This window comes from Lycorma delicatula, chromosome 4, assembly GCF_047948215.1.
Source record: "Lycorma delicatula isolate Av1 chromosome 4, ASM4794821v1, whole genome shotgun sequence".
In the NCBI taxonomy this organism is placed as follows: Eukaryota; Metazoa; Arthropoda; class Insecta; order Hemiptera; family Fulgoridae; genus Lycorma; species Lycorma delicatula.
The window spans coordinates 54,325,872-54,341,442 of record NC_134458.1 but is presented as its reverse complement, the minus strand read 5'-3'; the positions used below and the strand labels follow the sequence as shown (position 1 = coordinate 54,341,442).

Here is a 15,571-nt window from a genome sequence, read left to right as displayed (position 1 = left end):
GTCTATGGAAAATTAGATTTTTAATCATTTTTTTTTATAACATAGATCATCTAACTTGTTACAGCTTATAAATAATTTATTTGACTAACTGCTACTGCTTATTTTCTTAACAAAGATTTATTTATGAGTTTATTTTTGCAAAAAATACTATATATTTTAACTATTTTGAAGAAACAGTTGCTTGCTTTGCAATAGTTTAGTCACATTAAATGTTTTCAATGCAATAATTCTTATAAAAAAATTGGTCAGGAAAATTAAGATTATGTGATCAATCTCGTTTGGCCAATGTGATATCATTGATATCTGTCACAGAGATATCATCTATGTTGTTATGGTGGCATCTTAAGTATTAATTCTGCAATTGCACTACTGATTATAGGTTATAATCATATTTATAAGTTACAACCACTAATTAAGAAAAATCGTTTAATAGCTAGCTAATTATATAAATAACAACAATATAAAAAATTAGACATAGCATGCAAATCAATTTGTAAAGGATTTTTATTGTTTCTAGCACATCAATTACCATCTGTAAGTTAACATTGTGGCTTACAGACTAGGAATTATGTTTTGTTGCATAGTTTCATTTATAATACATTACACAGATCACATAAGAATGAATAGATGAATTGATGTGCTACTCCACAGATTAAAAAAAGGGATTGTACCAACACTCACCAAGATGGATCAAAGGAAACCATAATAAAACCTTGATTAAAGTAGAGTTCAAATAAAAAAGAAGATTGTCATCTAAAGGAAAAATTATGCTAACAAAGCTTTCTCGTAATCATTTTTCCAGCTTGGTAATTAAATAATTGAAAGTCTGTTTTGTGTAAAACATTTTGTATCTTTAAATTTTTAAGAACAACTTATAATCATTATGTATATGCTGTAGAATTTGATGATTTAATAAACCCACATGTTTTAATCAGAAGTATTTCATTAAATAAATATATTATGGTATCCCAAGCTGTTTATAAATGAAGCGAGCGAGTAAAATAAAATTAGTTATAGTAGTATTAAAATTAGAATGGTATCGACAGCTGGATGATGAGTAATCTTTTTGCTGGCTTGTCTTAGAGAAAACTAATAACCTTTAAATCTGTAAATAGTAACCGTAGTAATGTATGCTGTTGCCAAAATGATTAAGCTACTGAAAAAAAGTAAGTTTGAGATTCCTGCAGAAAAATAATTAATTGCTTGTATGATAATAAATAATCTATTTGTTAACACTGCTGAGTTTTTATTAGACTCTGTATTATTCTTGTGATAAAGTTCACAGTTATTAAGTTTTGTAGTAGTTATAAAATAATCTTTTATTTGGTTTAGTTGAAAAATTTTAGAAAAATATTGTTGGAGCACACAGATGCTTCCAACTGTAAATTCCTTAGACGATATTATTTAAGTTAACAATACCAAATTATTCAAAAAGGTCTTCACAACTTTAAAAGCACATAAAAATTTATTTAGATAACTTACTAATTCAACTGAGCTTTCATGTCATAGCAAAACACAAGTTTTGACAAATGTAGTTCATTAGTACCAAATTTGGTCACAAGTGCTATCACCAGTGTTTTTAAAAATGGATATATTTAATGATGCAGAACATGCTCGCTGTGGATTTTGGTTTCATGATTTACAGTCAGCAACTGCAATTTACATAATTTTCATAAAGTGTATGGTAGGCCTCTTAGCAGGTGTATTCGGCATACAATTTACTCTTGGCACTAAACGTTCTTTGAGACAGGTTGTTCTGATAAGCATACAAAATCATCAGGATGTCCACACGTCCCTGAAGCTGCTGTGGAACAACTCAAAGTATTTCAATTACAATTACACACAAACTAACCATTTTTCAACACGTTACAGTTAACCCCAAAGTTGCTCGGCTGCAGTTTTGTAAGGAAATGATGGATAGAATTGCAGACGATACATTTTTAGTGATGATTCATTGTTTCACATCATGGCTAAGTGAACACCCATAACTGCAAAATATGGGATAAAAAAACCCTTATGAAATTTTGCAGCATATTTAAATGCTGTTAATCAATGCTTTTTACATCCTAAGCAAACAAAGACTGTAAGGCCCGTTCTTCTTTCAGGAGGTAACCGTAAATGGTATCATTTATCTGGAGATGGTTTAAAATTTTCTAATTCCTCAGTTAGACAATGATGACCAAGATAGATGCCATTACTATCAGCAAGATGAAGCACCACTTCATTACCTACCACCTAGAAGTCAGAGATTTTCTTGATACTCAATTCCCAGGTTGGTGGATCGGTCATGAAGGTCCAATTACAAGGCCACCTTACTCCCCAGATTCAACCCCGCTCTATTTTTTCTTATGGGCTTTCATTAAAGATCAGGCTTATGTACCACCTTTGCCTGCAGATCTTGTTGAGTAAATTAATGCCACACCCCAACTACCGTAGGGGACGACACCCATCTTGTGACAATTCTGGTTGCCGCAACACCCCCTTTCTAGACCTGATGGGCTTTAACAAAGGTCATCTTTTAACATGACTTTTAACACCTCACAGTAATAAGCCAGGCCTTGTTGGAATGCCACTGATGTAAGTGCCTCTGTAGATATTTACATTAGTGAATTATGACTCAGCCTTCACCTTCACTGTAGGCTTCTTTTGGACATCTTGACTGTCCTACTTCGTTGCCCTCTGAACTAGCTAACTGAGTTCACAGAAGCACGAACCCCACACCTAGCTCTACATTTTATGTAAGCTATTTGTGAGTAAATGTCTCATAATTCAAGGTAAATTCAGTAAGCAACATACCACAAGAAATGTTGTTCACAACAACGGAATTCATACCTAGTTCCTTTAGTGAACTCAACTTGATAATTTAACCCTTTAATTTATTGCAACTATGGACTCCAGTCTGGTCTACCAGGGAGAGGAGGACAGACCTCCTACTCCCATTCAACTCCATCACAGAGTTCCGCCTGACATTTACTTTATCAAATAAAACTACCATCAACAAGATGGTGCCACACCCCATGGCTGCATGGAGATCCATGCCCTCAAATTAATGGCACAGCTGCAACGGTAATGCCTGACTTGTTGGCTACAATCTGGAATAAAATCAACTACAGGTGGGATGTATGTCACATTACAAATAGAAGCCATATCAAACCAAAGTGAATGTTGTATAACAAAAGTGATTGTTTTCTATGAAATGAGACTTCAACCAAATCTGCAAGTTATTGAAACAGATTTTTACATGCTTTTAAAGTTGTAAAGTCCTTTTTGAATCATTCGGTACTAAATTAATTGATTATTGTTAATTATTTAGGATTTAAAATTTAGCTAATTAGGTTTTAAAATACATACTAATAATTAATATGTATTAATTTACTGTAACAGGTAGATTGTCCTTTTTCATCGCAAACTCATTTTCCTTAACTTTGATCCCCCTTTTTCCCCGCTATCAATTCTGTTAGCTACCTGACACCATTAGGTTCTCCACAATAAGGATAGCAGGGCATAAAGTCTGCGCATCCTTGGATTGTGTTGATAAAGTTTCATAATGCAATACCAATGAACACTTCAACTCACTAAATTCGTTGTTCAAGAAAATAACAAAAATAATGGGTTATAAAGCTATGTTTTTTGATAACTATCTATAAATTTAATGTACAATATCAAATAAATGCAACAACAATAGTATATAACAGATATTAAAAAATTGACTTTTGATTGGCTGTTAAAATAAATTGTTGCTGTAGTGTTACAATGCATGTGAAGTAGCCCCTAAAAATTTATCTTGTTACTTCATCCACATATGATGCTGATTCTGTTAAGTGCTGGTAAAATACTAGTCGATCAAATGGAAAGCTTGTTATTGTTTCTCCCTTCATTTGTTTGGGCAAGAATAACTTTTTTTAAGTAAAAGGAAACAGTTTTGCTGAGATACATCAGTAATCATACTGTGTTGGTAATAATATTGAGTAGCAGGCAGTATTGTGAGGCCTATACCAGAAATTCTAAAATATGATGAATTTTATTGTTTATCTCTGAAAATGGCAATTCTTGGTTCTACTCCGATGATTGTACAAGTTTTACTTGATCAGTTTTTAAGTACAAAATTTTCAACCATCCCCTGATCTTGATAACAAGCTGTTTCTTCTCAAAGATTTGATTGAGGTCTGGCTGGCTACCTATGCTTTGAAATCATGAGAAACTCGTAGATGAGGTTAGCAACTGTATGGGCAACCTGACAGGGAAGATCATTGATGAGGACCTACAAAAGGAGCTGGTGTTGATGTGCGATAAGCACTTGAATGGAAGTGGAGAAGTAATTTAGATTTATAAATAACTTTTGCCAATAATGAAATATTTTTGTACACTTTTTTTTTTTAACTGACTAATCCAAAGTCAATTTTAGAATAGCCTTCATAGTAATTGACTATAAAATACAAAGTTTTTTAACTATTTCTAATCGACAGATTTATAAGAAATACCACCCATATCACTACAAATAAAGGAAATGCAAAAAATGGTCTTAAAGAGATTTTCTGAAGGTATATTTTTATACATTTAATAAGTAAATCAATTTATTTACATTAGTTAATAAAAATAAAAAAATTCACCAATTTTAATCAAAGATTTTGCAGAATGCAAATGTAATATCAGTTCCTTCTGCTTTCAAAGATATAACGTATATTTTCTTAGCTGACATCTATTTTAGTTTTTGTACATTACATCTGAACCAAGTAAAGTTTTACATATATTAATTAGAGTCATGCATGCATTCATCAGTTTTATCATTATGTCAGATCTCAAATGTCAAGCATAAAATACACTGTTTTGAATTGCAATACATTACTATTATTATTTGACATAGTATAAAATTAATAAACATTGAAATATAAGTATAATGGACAATGGTAAACTAAACTGTATTCCTGGTAAAAATGTAAACTCCATCTCTTTAAACTTTTACATTTTTACAAAACAAGGAATGTTCAGGAGAGTTAGAAGTATCTTGAAAATAAAACAATAAAAATCAAAGATAACACACCCAAATGGTGTATTTTCACTCATCAACTATGTTCAATAGTGGTTGGTAAGGTGGCCACACTTTGAATGCTACTTGGAGAGTGCTAGTATTTAAAGGGTAGTGACCATAACAATTACAATCAAAGAAAAGAATAAACATTTTACAAACTAGACCAGATTTAAAGCTAAATGACAAAAATAAAAATAAGTATTATAAATTCTAAAAAATAACATATAATTTAGTAGAATATTTGGTGATGAAAGCATCCTCATTATGACAACCTGGTTTTCTTAAAATGTTGTATTTATTTTAGTGTGGATTTTAAAAAAATTACCTTTTGATGAATAAATGAAACAATATAAGGCCTTATAGAATTAATTTTTGAACCTTAGAAAGAAGTAAATTTGTTAGGAATAAGTAATAAGTAGTTTAAGAAGGCCAGTTTGCTTTACTTGCGAGGCATTGTATTGGAATGTGAAGGTGATCAATCGATCTACTTTAAATGTTTAATTAAAATAATTTCTCTGTTGACTTTATTAAAATAAGAGTTAAAAAAAAAACAAAATCTTTTATTAGTAGAATAAAAGAATAAATAAATAAGAAATAACAGAAGTAGGAAAAAACATTTTAAGAAAAATTTATGGGCCAAAATATGAAGACAGAATTTAAAAACTGAAAAGTGAAAAAGAAATTTACAAATATAGAGAAAACAATAGGAAACGTAATAACAAAAAGAATATTACAGTTTTATGGACATTTATGCAGAATGAACAATCAAAGGTTGACAAAACAAATACTTAATTTCTACCTAAACAGATTCACAAAGACTAACTGGTTTAAAGAACTAGAAACAGACCTAAAAACATTAAACATTTCTAAAAATCTGTGTAAAGGCAGATAAATTTAAGAAAGTGATTTGAGAATCTAAGTTTCCAGAGAGAAGGAAAAAGAAGGGTATAAACCTGAACAGATGAAAACCCAAATGGAAGAAAACCCACCGGGTTGGTCTAGTGGTTAACGTGTCTTCCCAAATCAGCTGATTTGGAAGTCGAGAGTTACAGCATTCAAGTCCTAGTAAAGCCAGTTATTTTTACACGGATTTGAATACTAGATCGTGGATACCGGTGTTCTTTGGTGGTTGGGTTTCAATTAACCACACATCTCAGGAATGGTCGAACTGAGAATGTACAAGACTACACACTTCATTTACACTCATACATATCACCCTCATTCCTCCTCTGAAGAATTATCTAAACGGTTGTTACCGGAGGCTAAACAGGAAAAAGAAAGATGGTTGGAAGAAAGGCAACAACAGAGCAAAAGAGTGAAAACATTTTGAGAAAAGAAAAAGAAATCAAAACTATGCAAACGTGATCCATAGTGATTGGAACAAAAAGGATAATAAAATTCAGACAGGTTAATTTTTTACATATACAACCCATATAAATAATGTATTATATTGTATTCTAGAAGTTGCTGAGTACTTGAATTTGTAAATTAACAGACATTTACAAATTAATAAAATATCTTACTGAAGATGATAAAAGTAGCCTATGAGTATGAATGTACAGTCCTGGACACAGTTTAGTTTGTTTTAAAACACCCTAATTGTTTGTTTTTTTTTAATTTTTAACAACATTTTTTTAAATATGTATAGTTATCTGAGATTTAAATTATTCAAGTTTATGTGAACAGTTGCTTTAAACTTCTGCAATGAAAGTAGTTTTTTAACCTCAACCTGATGATCAAGAAAAATAAATCTCCTCCAAGGTAATCTGATCTCCAAAGCACAATGTACAAATGTAATTTTCCTATAAGCTGTGGTGCAATGTAGCACCATCTTGTTGGAACCAAATATATAAAACTGATATTTACTTCTTTGCGTTGAAATTAATGGGAATTTTTGAATAATTATCGTTATTAATTTACTTGTCAAAACAATATTGACCCTGAATACAAATTCTCTGAAGTTTAACACACCGACCAACTTTGGAAAAAGTTAAAGTCATCTGTACAAACCAGAGAAATCTTATGAATGACCGAAGTCATACTTCAAAAGAAATTTTGTACATAGATAAATTAATCCCAGATTTGTATTAAAAGACTGTTACATTAAACAAATCTTAAAAATGTTGTGGAAAGAACAGAAAAAAAGGTAATTTTTATAAACAATATTAATTACAAGATTTTATTAATTGGCATTTAAACATACTTTTCAAATGCACTGTAATACAGTAAATCTTAATTTTTCAAGCATGCTATTATCTCTACAATTTATCTCACTTTAATGGAAATCCAGTTAAAGCAATCAGATAACAACAAAAAAGCAACATTGTCTATTATTCAATTAAAATACTTTCATAAAATTACCAGAATCTTAACTTCTATATGTTATATTATTAGATATAAAATGATTCACTCTCAAAATCATTGAACTTTCAGAGCCTTTTAAAAGAACCTCTACACTTACAAAACAGTTAAACTTCACTGAAGTCAGTGCTATTATTTAACTCTGCAAGGCCAAGTGAAAATAAATATGCTACTATTTTGAAGTAGATCATTTTATAATTAATAATTTTAAAGTTTTATCATAATTTTCAAAGAATATTATTTTATCATACTCACAAATTAACTGAATTTGAAATCTTATAATAACTGATAATCTTTTTTTAAATTATTATTTTACTATATTCTTGTCTATGTCAAACAGATGATATCAATTTGAAATTTAAAATTCTTTTAATGACACACTGACCATTTTTGTAATAAAATGTTTTTAAAAACTTATTTCAAAATGTTTCAATTAGTTGTCTTTACCACCATTTTCACTGAGTAAGTTTTTTTAAAGTAGTTTTACGAATAAATAAGTTTTTAAAACTTTTTATGGAATTTGGTTTGGTGTGTTACGATAGAAATTTCAAATTACTAGTGTTTTGGTTTAATTATTTGAATTACTTAGTATTAATTTAAAAAAATCACTGCATTAGAATTAATTTCACAAAAGTGCTCAAGCTGACTAATGAGTATTCTTACCACCCTTCATTTTTAATTAGTGGTTTTAATTAATTTTCCAATAAATATTAATTGCACTATTTTTTCCAAACAAGTTAGTGGTAAAAAATACATAAAATGCTTATTTTTTAAAACAAGGCAACCAAATTTTACCTTTTTTTCAAGTTAAATATTTTTAGTTATGCATAAGTTTTATTATTTTTCTAGTAACGTCATTCATCTTAAATCAAGCGTATTTTTTAAAACTCTGTCAACATTTGCCTATTATATATGTTAAAATATCTATATCTTCAGTTTAAATAATTAAGTAAATCAACATTGTTGGTTACTGATAGAAGCTACAAGTGCAAGACCGAAAATGTTTTCACTTAAATAAAAAATTATCTTATTTAAAAATTATAATAATGGCAATTCATTACAGTATAATTTGACCGCGCCAAATTATTTGTCAGGAGAATCAAAGATGACAAAAATTACATTATGGTCCCAGAATTGCATTTAAGTCTGTAAAATTCATAACTATTCTGAGTTTCGACAATATTCAGTTGTAACTTTTAAAGAATTCAATAAAGCAAATGAAAGATAAGGGAAAAAATAAAACATTTATTTACTTAGAGATGCTTCTTAAAATGATAAATCATTTGTTGAAAACCAGAAAAAAAATTGGTTTTTATATTAAAAAATTATATAAAAGAGTATGACAGCAAGATACCTGCTCAGTTTTTTGTCAGAACATAACATACATCAAGTATTTGTGTCATGTGCTTAGTTAAAGAAGCTGTTTATCTTGAATCTGTTTTAGAAGTTATATAAATAAGTATTTTAAGCTACTTTTAACATTATAACAAATAGAGTATTCTAGGTGGTTAATTCAACAAGAAGGTTAGGAGGTTTATTCTGGGAGGAATAAGCAACATTTACTGTTATTAAAACTAACAGTTATAATGTGATTTCAAGATATTGTAATACTTTTAGTTTACGTTAGTCATTTAAAAAAAAAAAAAAAAAATATTCAACTAATGTTTTCAACTACAAATGTATATTTAATGTAATGATTTTTGTTTTCAGTATTTTGTTTTTAAAATCAGCAAATACTTATTCTGAAATCTAAATATAATTCATGCGGGTATTTTTATCAAAATCAAACTTGTAATATGGTATTTGTGATGCGCACAATTTCATAATTAGTAAATAACAGCATTGAAAATATGTATGCCTTCTCCGATTGTCATTGTATATTATGTTCTGTCCTTTTTGGGAATAATTTGCGACTCATGTCAGGTTGCCTACAATTGTTATGGTTTTGGCGTATAAGATTTTTATCTTAATTAATGCATTTATTTATTTAACATGTAAATATCTGATATGTGGTCATTAGTCTCCTGCCTTTCTGGAACAACTGTCTTTAGACAAATTTTTATAATGTCTTAACGCAGTTTTTATATGATCCCAACACTGTCTTCTTCTTTACATATTATTCATTTTATTGAGGGAGAGATATCAATTTTATGCTTATATTCTGCAAGGCAGTCATGGATTGTAATTTTTTTAAATGCTGCAACCAATTCCCTCCTTAAATGTTCAGAAAATGTGTCATTAACCTTTAATTACATAATTAATCATTTTAATTAATCTTTTGAACAATTAATTTTTCAACAGATAACTTTATAACACAGATAAATCTAGGTGAACCTTTCTTTTAAATTCAGGGGTTATGTGCATTTCATGACAAATATTTGTACCTTTATCTCTAATTGAAGAATCAATTTGAATATAGTATTTACCAAATGATTTCTGTCTTCTCGAAAAAAAGTATGCCAATATTGAAATATTCAAATTTATTCATAATTAATTTGTTTTATTAAAAATACAGTGTATTCCATACAGTGTTGTTGATTACTACCTAGCGGTATTAAGACCTCTCATTCAAAAGAATAAATAAAATATCTATTATGAAAGATTTGTTAGAATGAGAATATACTATTTTAAAATTTGAGATTAAACTTTATTACTTGTAAGAGTTTATTGAGAGATTTCGGATAAAACAGTTCTGAAATGAATATTTTAAAAGAATATACTTTATATAAGTAAAATTTTGGTTAGGTAATAATATTAATCAACTACAATTCTGCTGTTACATCTCTAACATTACTTTTGTAAATATAAAATAGTTTCATATTCTCATAACTTCACAATGATATCGTTCAATTATGTATTTGATTTACAAGACTAACTGCATGGGAATGAGAACCGTAGTTACTGGTGCAATAAATATTTTACTTATTTATCTAATCGCATATCTCCATGTACACTAAGTTATAATTTTACTGAAAATCTATTTAAATCTATTATTGTAAAAGTTATCTAAAAGTATTACAAAAAAAAGTATGACAAAAAATTTTGTCAAAGGTTAGTAGCATTAAGGGCCAAATTAGTGGGAATATTTTCTTTAGCACTAGCTGAACTACACTTGTTTTTGTAACATAGTGTATCAATTACGATGATCAATGTTTACAATTACTGTTTAACTAAATTAAGTATCGTCTAGCCGGCACTTGTGGCGTAAGAGGTAGCATCTCGGCCTTTCATCCACAGGTCCTGGGTTCAAATCCCAGTCAGGCATGGCATTTTCACATGCTACAAAAATTGTCATTCATCTCATCCTCTGAAGCAATACCTAACAGCGGTCCCGGAGGATAAAAAAAAATAGTATCGTCTAGTCGAGTTACTATTGTATGCATAAGTCTATGTGACCAACGGTACATATAAAGTAAACCTACTGTACTGCAGTAATCACTATTCTGAAAAAAAAAATATTATTATTTAAATAATGTATAAGTTTTAACCTATTAAAAAACCGGAGGTTTTCATTTCATTGTATATGTATGTACTTTTAATGTATGTTCAATAGTTATTCTTTTCTAAACAGACCAATTTTGTTGTTTTTATATTCTTATTTTGTAAAAGCATGTTCATATAGTGGTTTTACTGTTAAGCTTTTTCATTATTACTGAAATGAAAGACTTTTTAATTTCAAAACTACATTTTACTTTATATATATATATATATATATATATATATATATATATATTGAATTTTTATAATTAAAAACTAACTTGAACAACCCAAGTGTAGAATTACAAAAGAAATGAAATGACACTTACCTTATTTTATTATTCCAAAAGCACTTTCATGGAATCCCGCATCATCAGTTGTATATACGATATATTTATATAAAATTACATATCAAAAATAATTTTTTTTTTTTTTATATTAAAATTAAAAGATTAAAATATTAGATTTATTAAAATTACAATCATATATACAAAAACATATGAAGTCAATTAAATAAATTAACTACATATATATAAATGACATAATTAAAAAAAATTAAATTAAAATTAAATTTAAAAATAAAATAAATATTGTATACATGATTGTAATTTTAATATTTTCATCTTTCTATTTTAATTTAAAAAAAAAAAAATTATGTGTGATAAGTAATTTTATATAAATATATCTTGTATACAACTGAAGATGCGGGATCCTGTGAAAGTGCTTTTGGAATAAAAATATAAGATAAGTGTCATTTCATTTACTTTTTAATTCTGTACTTGGTTGTTTAAGTTGGTTTTTGATTATAAAAATACAATATACTGATACATAGGAATTCGGGTCTTATGAGTATTGACTTAAAAAATAATATATATATTTATATAAACGCAAAAGTTTGTGGCACTTCTGTCTGCCTGCAACAGCAACATGCAATAACCAACTGACCAATTGCTTTCAAATTTTCAAAATACATTTGTTATCCTAGTGAAGGTTTTAAGCAACTGAATGAGACCCTCCCCTTCAGGGTGAAGTTATGAATTTTTCTTGTTGGATAACGACCTACAGTAGCATGCAAATTTAACTGAACACAAATGTTATTTAATAAAAAGTAACTTTATTTAGAAAAAAATCATACCTGTACAATTTGTGAATATCTAGTAACTAATAAATATGCTCTTTAATCTTTATTACTTCACGTACACAATTTGTCATCGATTCAACAAGTATAGTACATTTTTTTTCATTTCTTCATCATGAAACCATACCAGTTTTACTGCTATAATGAGATAAATTTTTGTGGTACAATTCATTTTTGAGAGTTGTTTTTTGATTATTGTCTACAGATTTTCAATTGGGTTTAAGTCTGGGGAGTTGCCTGGCCACAGGAGAAATCTAATGTTTCATTCTTCAAAATATTTTTCCAGTTTTTTGTATGGCATGGCACCAAAGTTTGTTGGAACACTTAGTTGCCTTGTAGAAATATTTTTTGAAGATGTGACACAAGCCTTTTCTTCAGAACTTTGAAATATCCATCACTTTTCAATGTACCATCTACTGGAAGTAATGAACAAGGGCCTTCAAATTGGAAAAAACCCTAAAATATTTTTTTCTGAGGATGTTTAACCGATTGCTGGATATGAGCCGGTGGACTCATATCCAACTATTTTCGAACACTTTTTTAGAGTTAAGTCTATTAGTATATATGCAAGACACACAGAACAAGAAATAAGAAATTAAGATTTTGTGTTTTCATCTGATGATTTTCTAACATGTGGAACCGTTTGCCACTGAACATAAAAATGTAACTCATCAGAAAAGAAAACATTTTTCCAGTCTTCTTTAGTCCAGTTAACATGTGTTTTGTCCTACTAGGGCAGTTTTTAGCACACTGTTGGTGTTAAATGCTGCATTTTAGCCAGCTGACTAGCATTCCGTCCAGCTGCAAGAAGTCTGCATCTAACAATTGTCATGTGTAAATCTGTTCCACAGGCTGCTAATTCTTGATTTAAGCCCAGAGCAAATAATTTTGGATCAAGTCTTTTTTCTCATTAATAACCAATCCTGTGTTAGATTTGTTTTTCTTTTACGGCCATATTTATCTTTCCTTTGAGGTGAAAAAGAACCAACCAGTTTCTTTAAATTGTTTTAAAATAGGATTCACTGTCCCTAATCCAATGCCATACTCAGAAGCTATTTGTCATTGAGTCATACCAATATGCTAAGAAAGAGAAACAATTTTCAAACACTTTCTTGGAGTTATGTCCGTTATTTTATATTCAAGATGCACAGTACAAGTAACACAAAAATATGATTTTGAAATGAAAAATTAAATAAATTTTGACAAAACACTATTTATAACATGAAAATTGCAAAATAGCCAAAGAACAATAACCTCACATTACACAGACAACTTAAAGAATGGGTATGACCAAGCAGTGTAACCACAACATAGAAATAAACAAAAAAATATTTCTTCTTTATCTGCCGTATTACAATAATGAAACTATTATGAAATTATATTTCATTATTTATGAAAATGAAATTTATTTTTTACTTTTGTTTTTGTTATTCAACTCTGTTCCACATATAGAACTTGTAGAGAAAAATTTTAATTTAATAACAGAATTTCTTCATTCCTTTTCATTAAAAATTTTCTAACTGTAGGGTGCAAAAAACTGATGGAAAAAATTTCTTATAATTTTCAGTTGTATGTAACACTCTAAACTGAATTTTCTTAAAACTTTGATGACTAACACACAACAGGGAACATCATCTGGGAAATTGAAGGGTTCAAAGTAAATTCGAATATCTGAAATCATGTTTGATAAATCTGTTCCCTTAAAATACTAAAGTTAAACAAATTTAGGTGCAGTTTCTCAGTGTATACAATTGTAATTGTTTAGCAACTTACAACCGCAGCAGTTAATGTCACATAATAATTATATATTTAAGTTATTATAATGTATCATTAAGGGAACTTTTTCTGTTATTAATATTTCTTTTAAATAATTTTGGAATAGCACTGACTATTAAGTTCACTATCTATAAAATATTGGCAGCATGCAGTTAGTTGTTTATGTGAAGGGAAACTACGTAAATCATTGTTCTGATGTTGATCTACTCTTACTTTAAATATACAATCTCAAATATTCCAGGTTTTATAGAACCAACAATTTAAAAGGTGCAATTTACCATCTTGTTAAAGAAAAAAAGAAAAAACATTACTAATAAGGTTACTATATACTTAAAGTACTGTTAATTCTATTTTACTGCAGAAATGAATCTTAAAAGTCACTTTTTTGAAAGGGTTACGCTTAAGGGCAATGACTTCTAATTTGTTTATTTTATGGTACAGAACAACATCGTTACATTATATCCTTTGTTATAATACTACATTACACCATACTGAAAAGGAAGAGTAGTGTGATCATGATAAATTGCTGGAAATGATTTTAATTATTTATTTAATAAGTAAAATAATTCATCTTAAAAGGGAGGTAATACATAATATCCCTATTTCCTTTTCTAAATTTATTGCTGCAAAATAAATATTTTATAGACAATAATACATTTACTTAATATCGTTAAGTATAAACCTAAATAATTAGGTAAATTATTTTAATGTATAATCAATACAATTTTTTTTTCATTTTACTAACTTAATTTCAATAAAACTAGTGAACATCAATGTCCTTATAAAGAGGGTGCAATTACTTACAATGCTGACAAGGAGGATCACGTGGTGTAATGTTTGAGAAAGGTGATTATAGATATCACTCATATTACTCAAAATTAGTGAAATAACAGTTAATAGTAGAAGAAAACAGCCAGTTATTCACATTATTTGTTAACTACAATGTAAAAAAAATTGTATTGAAAAACAGTTGACTTTGAAAACATCTAGTTCCAACATTAGTTATATTACAAAAAAAAAAAAAATTCTATTTATAATGAATGACACCTATTTCTGTTGTTTTACTTTATATATTCAAATGTAGTCTTTGCACATACTTTGATGAAGAAAATTAAATGATAGCGAAAAAAGCCAAACGTTTGCTTAAAATTGAACCTAAGACCAGCCAATTAGGGACAAAATATTGCTATTTTATTTTACATCCTTTTCAGTAAAAAGACAAAAAGTTATCAGTTATTAAAGTATGGCTTGATAATAACAAATTAATCCTAAATAAAACCAATTATATTACTTTTCCTTGGTATAAAAATAGCCAACCTGTTGATTTACATTTAAAATTACAGAATAAAATTCTCCAGGTCAGTTTACGATTGTAATAAAATTTAAAAAAATACTAACTACAATATATTTGGGAATATACACCGTTAGAAACTTAAATGGAAAAATAAATTTATCACATTGTGAAATGCACTACATTACTAACAATGTTTTATATTAAGTAGACTGTCCCTTCCATACGTTATTATGCATTATATTTTAAGTATTGTTTAAAATAATCCATTTTAAATGTTAATTGATTAATATTTAATTAATGCCGATCTCTGTGGTGGAGTGTAGCATATCGCCCTTTCATCTGGAAGTCATGAGTTTGATTCCCGGTCAAATATTGTAGTTTTCATATGGTAAAAAATGTCATCTCCATATCCTACAATTAAACATCAATCTTATGTGGCAATATAAAGCAAATAAAAAATTTAACTACAGCACTAAAAACCCACAAAAAGAATATC

The 15,571-nt window shown here is 28.4% G+C and overlaps 1 protein-coding gene and 1 long non-coding RNA gene across 4 annotated transcripts in view; one reads left to right on the top strand and one right to left on the bottom strand.

Annotated features, from left to right (window-relative positions):
* LOC142322854 (uncharacterized) overlaps positions 1–12,088 on the bottom strand; it is a 31,752-nt gene extending 19,664 nt beyond the window's left edge. The window contains exon 1 of the long non-coding RNA XR_012755949.1: positions 12,003–12,088. This is a non-coding gene — a long non-coding RNA (uncharacterized LOC142322854). The remainder of the gene's footprint in view (positions 1–12,002) is intronic.
* Positions 1–15,571, top strand: part of NfI (Nuclear factor I) — a 989,818-nt gene that overhangs the window by 280,615 nt on the left and 693,632 nt on the right. The gene's annotated exons all lie outside the window — the stretch shown is intronic.